Genomic DNA, 10,269 nt, shown 5'->3' with positions numbered 1-10,269 from the left:
TTCAGACTCAGACCTGAACCTCCAGAGGCACAAAGATGATTACATCTTCTATCACCTGAAGAACATCCTGAAGAACAAGATTAAAGGACTGATGGCTGAGCAGGATCTAAAAGAACTATTCCCTGCTTTTACCTTTAAGTTAAGTTTATTTGTGTATCACATTTCAGCAGCAAGGCGGTTCAAAGTGCTTTACGTCATAAAAACATAAACACGTCAAAACGGTCCCTGGTTGTGTGACCAGTAACAAACATTAAATTGTGTCAGGTGAAAACATCAACACACATCAGATATGTTGGTCAATGATCCTGTTATTATGGGCCGAAAGCAACTAAACAGCTGGTTTTCAGTCTTCATTTAAAGGAAGTTTGTTCCAGATTTGAGGAGCATAGGAACTAAATGCTGCTTCTCCATGTTTGGTTCTGGTTCTGGATCTGCAGAGTGGACCAGAACCAGAGGATCTGAGTGGTCTGGAGGGTTGATACAGCAACAACAGGTCTTTAACGTATTTTGTTGCTACACCATTCAGTGATTTATAGACTAACATGAGTATTGTAAATACAGGGAGTCTATAAGGACTTTAGAACTGGGGTGATGTGCTCAATCTTCCTGGTTTTAGTGAGAACACGAGCAGCAGCGCTCTGGATCAGCTGCAGCTGTCTGATTTTTGGATAGACTGGTGAAGACACTGTTGTAGTAATCAATGTAATCAAAGATAAACCCATGGATGAGTTTCTCTAATCATTTAATTTAGCCGAATTGATTACTGCAGCGGTGTGTTCACAGGTCTCCCTAAAACAATTTATATACGGCTGCGGCTGACCCAGAGCACTGCTGCCCACATCCTCTCTAAACCTAGAGTAAAAGCAAGTGAAAGTAGAGCACATCACCCCAGTCCTTACACTAGGCCCCTGTATCAGAATAGACTTTAAAATAAATGTTAGTCTATGAATCCCTGAATGGCTCAGCAGCTAAATACATGACAGACTTATCAACCCTTCAGACCACTCAGGTCTTCTGGTTCTCTGCAGAACCAAACACACAGAAGCAGGATTTAGTTCTCATGCTCCTCTTATCTGGAACAACCCCCCAGAAGACTTTAAATCCACGTTATAAACCAATAGTTATAAACTACTGCCTGAACCATCTTTAATTTCAGTCTGTAATCCAACTTTATTTTTCTTTTTTTGAATTACCTTGTTGCCTAAAGCTGCTATACAAAGGAACTTGCTTTGTCTCCTGAAAAGAAGGATGCCTTGACAGTCCATGCTGCTATTACTGTGTTTTGTTGAATATATTGATGTTGTAATAGATAAAATTTTTACCCAAGGATAAACCAGTCTTTCTCAGGTCCACATTTCTCTTCCTTATATCTTGGCTTATTTATTTATATATTTTTATAATGCCAAAACAGAGGGCAGCGAATTGCAGTGTTTCCTTAAAGTACATCAACCGCTGTGCTTTCACTCAAATGATGACAGAATTTCCTAAATATCTTAAAGGCAGAGCAATTAGTGTATTTAAACGTCTGAATTTTTGGATTCAGACACTTTGAATAATTGTGAGACAAAACAGGAACATTTTACTCTGATTTACAGTTGAGAAATACATTTCTTTTTTATATATACTGTGTTTGTGAATGTCTGGTTTGAATTGCATTTGGTTTGTGATACTTATTTATTGAAGAGACTTAAATATTTCAGCAAAGTAGTTTTAACTCACAAACAACACCTTCCACATTTATTCAGGACCTTCGGGTTGAGGGCTGAAAACCCTTATTTTAGAAAAATAAAATAAAAATAATAATAATAATAATAATAATAAATAAATATATATATATATATATATATATATATATATATATCTATATATATCTATATCTATATATATAATATATCTATATCTATATCTATATCTATATCTATATCTATATATATATATATATATATATATATATATATATATATATATATATATATATATATATATATATATATATATATATATATATATTATACACACACTGTGGCGTCTGCATTTGTGGCCAGTGGGCCCCACCAGATGTCACTGTGGAGCTCTATGTTCACAAGATTCAGTGGAACAGGATCATTCGTTATAGATTAATAGAAAAAAGACAGATTCCCTTATTAATATAATTCTGTTATAAACATTTGTGTCTAAATATCCAAGTCTGCCAGAAAACTGACAAGCTCAGTAGGCTAAATCCTCTTTAGGTGCCTTGATATTGAGGTCGGCACACCAACTTTTATTTAATATGATGGACACATCAGTAGATAGCTGTGGGGCACAAATCATCCGGCCCCAAGCTCGGATCGTCCAATCAAAATACTGGAAATGCACATGTTACGTTTACGTTCTGCCAGAAAGTGTGCAACAATCTATTGTTGGTTGGTCTTGCTGGCTTATTGAACGATTGATGTGAATCTTTTCTGTTTAAGAAATGTACATTATTGGTGAGGCTTTAGTTATAATTTATGTGTAAAAATTAAATTATAGTTAGCTGATGTAAATGGCTTTTCTAGTGTGTTGGTTTATGCTAATGTATCATTTTCATGTAAAATCTGTCAGTAAGGTTGTATGCATCACAAAAAAATGTGTTGCTGCTAATAGGTGTTGAGTTTTTGTGCCCAACTTAACTTATCACGCCATAGGACGCAGCTATATATATATATATTAGGGCTGGGCAAGTTAACGCGTTAATTTCGCGTTAATTCATTAGACTATTAACGGCGATATTTATTTTATCGCGCATTAACGCATGTTGCTCACATGCTTTCAGTCAGTGTCAGTCAGCAGGCGCGCTGACTGCAGCGCGCTCTCACGGCAGCCCTCTCGCTCCCCCTCCCCTCTCCTACATGGCTCAGCGGCGCCAGCCAATCAGCACGCAGGCTCAGCCTGGCCCGCGCACTCAGCTCTCACACAAACTTAATACACAAACAGCTGAGAGAGATCGCAGCAGCGAAAAAACACGAACAGAGGAAGTAGCACCGTTGTACGGAAGCGTATTGCTGCCACTGGACAAAATATTTTTTTTGTTGCTTATCTTGTATAAACATGATAATTATCTTGTATAAACGTGATCTTATCTTGTATAAACATGATAATTATCTTGTATAAACGTGATAATTATCTTGTAAAAACGTGATAATTATCTTGTATAAACGTGAAAATTATCTTGTATAAACGTGATAATTATCTTGTATAAACGTGAAAATTATCTTGTATAAACGTGATAATTATCTTGTATAAACGTGAAAATTATCTTGTAAAAACGTGATAACTTATCCAGATGGTGGCGCTAGTATGCTTTTAGTCTGACTCATTTAAGACGAAGAAGAAGCATGTGCGTCATCTACTCGAGAACTAAAATGGCAAATTTATGGAAATGGATCAAGTTTTACTTTATGCTCGCTGGTATCACCTTATTTTCAACGGAAATACGGAGACAGTGAGTGGCGGATTTCCGTGCGAGACGTCCGATACGTCACTTCCTGTTACTGGCGAGTCAGCTGGACAGCGACTCGCGCAGTTAATTCGTACCAAATTACTCGTCTTTATGATTTCATGGAAGGCCGGGATCGTTTGTCCGGTTAGAGGCTGTCATGATAACGGGTGTAAACGAAAGGTTTATGTGGAGCAGGAGTGTTTTAATCATCGACCGCGTACAAGAGCTGTAGATACCAGGCGCCCTACTTTCTTCACCCCCAGCCGAAGAATGAGATATCCCTCCGCCTGTGGCTAAAAGTTGTAAATTTGAAGAAACCACCGAAACAATGATATGTTTGTTCTTTTAATTTCCTGGACAAAATATCGATAGAAGACCACACGATGCCAGAAAAGTGGCCGGGCTACGAAGTTCCATTAAAATCTCTGTGGAGACGTCAAGAGGGCAGCAGACAGGTAAGCTTGGGAAGTGTACAGTGTTTACGTTTGTGTCACTCTTGATAAAACATATGCTTTCACATTAAGACAGCCGTGTTTTAGCTTTGTTCTGTCTGTCAATTATTATCTGAATATTTTTCATCTCTGCTCGAGGTTTTTGGGGTTCCGTTTGTAAAGTTATACAATGAGAGATTTACAGTAAAATATTTAGCCTGTCATATGACATAAAAGACAGGGTTCATTATTCATATTTTTGTTATTCATAAATCTATAAATAAGTCACAGTTCCCAGTTTAATATTTAAATAACAAGCTTAATATTTAGCTCCAAAATAAACGTCTAGTTTGTAAGCTAAACATTTAATTTGGAGTTCAATATTTCATTTGAAAACTAAATGCTTGGTTTGCATCTTAATATATAGTTTACAATCTAAACATTTAGCTGTGTAATTAAATATTTAGTTTGGAACGGTGATATTTATAAAATGTATAAAACCCATTTTTTCCTCTTATAGAACCCAAACTATTGCTGTCATATCTTGACTGTGTAACCTTACCAATGGTATCCCCGCATAGACTGTTTGTTAAAACTAGAAGGAATGTGTGATATGAATATTTGAATGAGTATGAGTTATGATGCAGGTGGTGCTCTATTAGCTTGGTGTTAACATAGTTTTAAGTAGTCTTGATATGTTTTATGCTGTTTGCTAAACTGATTGTGGTCTTGTGCGGTCTTGTTTTTGACAGATGACTGCCGCTGTGATGCAGAGGGTGACTCGACCGCTCATAATCAGAGTCACCTATGCAGAAAGATGCTAATACTACAGGCACCGAAGGATCACACCAAGGAGAAGAGAAGAACAGTGCATGTGTACTCCTCTGGCATACCAGAGGAGTGTCTCTGAAACATGGAAGAACACATAATGTATTTGCCGGCCACTCATATTTCAGATATATTACCTGTCCAGGTGTACCCTGCCTCTCGCCATTGACTGCTGGAGATAGGCACCAGCACCCCTCGCCATCCCAACAAGGATAAGGGTGTAGGAAAATGGATGGTAATAAATTAGTACAAAAAGTATGAATAATGTTTTTATTTTTCTAATCAACAGATTGTGCAGCTTTTTAAAATAAAAGTCTGATCTTTTGTTCATTGATGCTGTTTAAGGTCATTCAAGTTTGGGTAATGTTCTGTCAAAACACCACCTCTTCCTGTCTGTGGATGTGAGCACACCATTCTATAACAGTTTAATCTTGAATGGCAAGTTGGATAAGTACATCAGGAAGATAAGTAGAAAAATATGGACGGTTTATAGTTGTCACTACAAACTATCCATATTTTATATAAATATGATGACACCAAGTACTGTAATATAAATAAAAAAATAACTGTTCCTTTAACTTTGTTAAAAGGTGCAGTTTGCCGTGGCCAAAGGTCTGACTGGATTGTCCTGAACAGATGAGCTGTGCCGTCCCCAAAAGGCTGAATGATGGATGTTTCCTGCACCACAAGAATTAAACGGCCTACAAATATGCCATAAGTGAAATGTACTACATTTAATGTAAACAAATTGCATTAATTAAATAAATGAAATACTCTTATCTTTTTGTCAGTTTATGTACATAAGATACACTTTAGTTCTTTACATATGCTTAGGACAACATCCACTTGATCTAAATATGAATGAATGCAAATTACATTAGCAAGTGAAATAGATTGGAAACTTTAATAATACACATTTAGTTGGACACAATTTATGTATATGTAAACATTTAAATGGTCTAAAACTAAGGATATACAATACTTGAAAAGTTTTGAAAAATTAAAAGTAATTCCAAAATGTAAAACCTCAAGGTGCTACACAAAGAAATATTTAAAAGCAGAAATCCAAAACACATTCTAGTGTATTATAATTGCACTGATTTACAGTAGAATATAACTAATCAGGATCTTTTTGACATGTAAACTTCTCCGCTCAATCAGCATCCTCGTGGATGATCTCCTGCATGTTCTAAGGGGCTGCACGGACGAAAGATTTTGTCCATTTTATTTACCAAGTTGAGAGTTACAGTCTGGGAGATTATTGTCAAAACTCTGAGCCTCCTGATAACTCTTTCCACATGTATGTGGACATTTGCAATCCTCCTTGCTGCAGTTACATCCTCATCCGACAACTGCCCTCCTTTTATGGGTGAATGCTGGTAGAACAAGGTTAAATCTCCTCTCAAACAGCAGATCTCAGATGGTAAAGCCTCTGTCTGCCGTCACTTCATCACCAGGACAAAGGCACTCGAGAAGTCAGTGTTTTCCCTGCCACATGCACTGTTCTTCTCTTCTCCTTGGTGTGATCCTTCGGTGCCTGTAGTATTAGCATCTTTCTGCATAGGTGACTCTGATTATGAGCGGTCGAGTCACCCTCTGCATCACAGCGGCAGTCATCTGTCAAAAACAAGACCGCACAAGACCACAATCAGTTTAGCAAACAGCATAAAACATATCAAGACTACTTAAAACTATGTTAACACCAAGCTAATAGAGCACCACCTGCATCATAACTCATACTCATTCAAATATTCATATCACACATTCCTTCTAGTTTTAACAAACAGTCTATGCGGGGATACCATTGGTAAGGTTACACAGTCAAGATATGACAGCAATAGTTTGGGTTCTATAAGAGGAAAAAATGGGTTTTATACATTTTATAAATGTCACCGTTTCAAACTAAATATTTAATTACACAGCTAAATGTTTAAATTGTAAACTATATATTAAGATGCAAACCAAGCATTTAGTTTTCAAATGAAATATTGAACTCCAAATTAAATGTATAGCTTACAAACTAGACGTTTATTTTGGAGCTAAATATTAAGCTTGCTATTTAAATATTAAACTGGGAACTGTGACTTATTTATAGATTTATGAATAACAAAAATATGAATAATGAACCCTGCCTTTTATGTCATATGACAGGCTAAATATTTTACTGTAAATCTCTCATTGTATAACTTTACAAACGGAACCCCAAAAACCTCGAGCAGAGATGAAAAATATTCAGATAATAATTGACAGACAGAACAAAGCTAAAACACGGCTGTCTTAATGTGAAAGCATATGTTTTATCAAGAGTGACACAAACGTAAACACTGTACACTTCCCAAGCTTACCTGTCTGCTGCCCTCTTGACGTCTCCACAGAGATTTTAATGGAACTTCGTAGCCCGGCCACTTTTCTGGCATCGTGTGGTCTTCTATCGATATTTTGTCCAGGAAATTAAAAGAACAAACATATCATTGTTTCGGTGGTTTCTTCAAATTTACAACTTTTAGCCACAGGCGGAGGGATATCTCATTCTTCGGCTGGGGGTGAAGAAAGTAGGGCGCCTGGTATCTACAGCTCTTGTACGCGGTCGATGATTAAAACACTCCTGCTCCACATAAACCTTTCGTTTACACCCGTTATCATGACAGCCTCTAACCGGACAAACGATCCCGGCCTTCCATGAAATCATAAAGACGAGTAATTTGGTACGAATTAACTGCGCGAGTCGCTGTCCAGCTGACTCGCCAGTAACAGGAAGTGACGTTTCGGACGTCTCGCACGGAAATCCGCCACTCACTGTCTCCGTATTTCCGTTGAAAATAAGGTGATACCAGCGAGCATAAAGTAAAACTTGATCCATTTCCATAAATTTGCCATTGTAGTTCTCGAGTAGATGACGCACATGCTTCTTCTTCGTCTTAAATGAGTCAGACTAAAAGCATACTAGCGCCACCATCAGGATAAGTTATCACGTTTTTACAAGATAATTTTCACGTTTATACAAGATAATTATCACGTTTATACAAGATAATTTTCACGTTTATACAAGATAATTATCACGTTTATACAAGATATTTATCACGTTTATACAAGATAATTATCACGTTTTTACAAGATAATTATCACGTTTATACAAGATAATTATCATGTTTATACAAGATAAGATCACGTTTATACAAGATAATTATCATGTTTATACAAGATAAGCAACAAAAAAATATTTTGTCCAGTGGCAGCAATACGCTTCCGTACCGTTGGCTTTATTTTAATACCGTAAATGAAATCAAGCTGTATGTTTTGTAAAAAGCCGGTTCATTTCAGTGGAAACACAACAAATTTATCTAAGCACGTGAAAAAACATGAAAACGTCGAGCCACAGAAACGGAGAGAGGAGACGAAACTTCTCTCACTGCCCCGACAGACCCACAGACTGATGTCTCTGACTGAGGCGTTTCAGTCCTCCAGGGAACATCCAGGTAGATCAGTGGATGGATGGATGGATGGATGGATGGATGGATGGATGGATGGATGTTACTGGAGCCCACACATAACATGTAATTAAGACCTTGAAAGAACCCAGTACATATATTAAAAAGTGTTATTTAAGATAAGATGACATTAGCTAATCCTTTTTTTATCCCACGACGGGGAAATTAATAGGATTAAAGCAACAGGCAGGTGCACACAACACAGACAAAATTACATAAGGATTGAAATATATAAGAGGTGGATTAGCGAAAAAAACACTGAACATAACATTATTATTATTATTATTATTATTATTATTATTATTATTATTAAATTGTAATAATAAAATAAAAACCACAAAACCCAAAAGGTCAACAGTTTCATGATACATCAAGCTTAGGGACTGGCTAATATACAGCAGGTCAAAAAAGGCCATATTTTGGCTGCAGTGCTTGTTCTCTTATGAAGAAAAGATCAACTAGTGCACTAAATTCAATAGATGGGTTGAAAATATCCAGTATAAAATAAGTGCTACAAATGTTACAACACTTTTGTTCATATGGCAGCAGAACATTAAAATAAAAGTGCTCTTTACACTACTTTTGAATTCATTCTTGGAGTTTGTAAATACAATGCGATTAATCGCGATTAATCAGGGCGATTAATCGCGATTAAATATTTTAATCGTTGCCCAGCCCTAATATATATATATATATATATATATATATATATATATATATATATATATATATATATATATATATATATATATATATACTTGAAGTAATGTTAAGAAATTGTAATAGTTAAAAAACATTTATGTGGCTCTTGTGGCCTTTATGTCAGTTGCCAGGCAGGAAATGGATGAAGAGAGAAAGGAAATGCAGCAAAGCTCTCCATGTCGGGACACATGCCCCTGACAGCCAATCCTCTGTGCATGGGTCGCATTTTTCTGACCCTACGCCACAGCAGCTCCCTAACAAAATGCAAATAAAGCATTTTTTTTTATATTTAGTTATTTGAGTTGACCAGAGTTTAGGAACTCCAGGTAGTAAACCATGGCTTCCTGTTTCTCTGGGATATAAATACGTTGGGACACACAGGCGAGTTTCTCCCAGCTACTACTGAAAATGGGGAAGACAAGAAAACATGACATCCAAAACACGCAGATATGGGCTGATGTTTGTAGGTCGGGGAAAGGTCACAAGAAAATAGCCACACAAATGCCACATCTACAGTCAGAGGAATGATTAAAAAAGTTTCAAATAAATGGAAGAATGGCAAAACTGCTGAATAAGGACCCAACTTTGTCAAGTGAGGATGGTACATGACGCTGGTCTGCAACAAATGTTCTTTTAGTGAGAGAGTGCACAAACTGCAATAAGATAACAGATATTGTATTCCAGAGTTTTTAACCCAAGGTTGTGTATTAGATTGTGTTCTTAGAGATAACCACCATCTTCATGCATTTTATCGTAATGGCTGACGCTTCAGCACAGTAAAGGATTTATCAGCAATGTCAGGCTTGGGACGTCCCTTCATGGGTAGCAACAACTCAGAGCAGTAAAAGCCTTTTCTTTTATTAGTTTCAGCTGATTGTCATAAAATAATAAATGTAGCAGTATTTCAGTAACTTAACACTAAAGTTATGTAAAATCATAATGCTTCACATCGACTGCTGACCTTTTTCTATTCCAGGTGCTTTAACTGAACATTTACAGAATATAACTAGCAGTCCCATGCACGAGGATCTCGTGTTACGCGAACGTTCTCATGGTATTAGGTCAGCAAATAAAATGAAAAGCCTTAAAAAAAAATGTTAAACACCTTCACATTGGGGCTGTGTGCTTGGCTCCCTAACCTTTTTCCTCACGTCTGTTTCTTTCAAATGTTAGCAACGTTAACTTACCTCATGTTGTATAATTTCTGTTTAAATTTTTTTACCCTGTAATTGTGAAAAAACAAGACAGAGATATTCCAAAGTGATGATCCTCTTACTCAGATCTGGCCCCTGTTGTGTTGAGTCAGTTCAGTAATGATTAAACATCCCCCCCCTCATCATAAACACCAGCCAGAAGC

At 36.7% G+C, this 10,269-nt stretch overlaps 2 long non-coding RNA genes across 2 annotated transcripts; one reads left to right on the top strand and one right to left on the bottom strand.

The window, feature by feature from the left end:
* Nucleotides 1-3,211: 3,211 nt before the first annotated feature.
* On the top strand, nucleotides 3,212-5,501 carry LOC118566072. The gene is made up of 3 exons (XR_004932770.1): nucleotides 3,212-3,918; nucleotides 4,647-4,977; nucleotides 5,068-5,501. It is a non-coding gene; the product is annotated as an uncharacterized LOC118566072 (long non-coding RNA).
* A 106-nt stretch (nucleotides 5,502-5,607) lies between these two features.
* Nucleotides 5,608-7,587, bottom strand: LOC118566074. The gene is made up of 2 exons (XR_004932773.1): nucleotides 7,068-7,587; nucleotides 5,608-6,339 (listed from the first exon to the last, which is right to left on the bottom strand). It is a non-coding gene; the product is annotated as an uncharacterized LOC118566074 (long non-coding RNA).
* Between the last annotated feature and the right edge of the window lie 2,682 nt (nucleotides 7,588-10,269).

The sequence above is a fragment of the Fundulus heteroclitus genome, chromosome 2, assembly GCF_011125445.2.
Source record: "Fundulus heteroclitus isolate FHET01 chromosome 2, MU-UCD_Fhet_4.1, whole genome shotgun sequence".
In the NCBI taxonomy this organism is placed as follows: Eukaryota; Metazoa; Chordata; class Actinopteri; order Cyprinodontiformes; family Fundulidae; genus Fundulus; species Fundulus heteroclitus.
The sequence above is the reverse complement of the archived record's forward strand: the minus strand, read 5'-3'. Positions and strand labels throughout refer to the sequence as shown.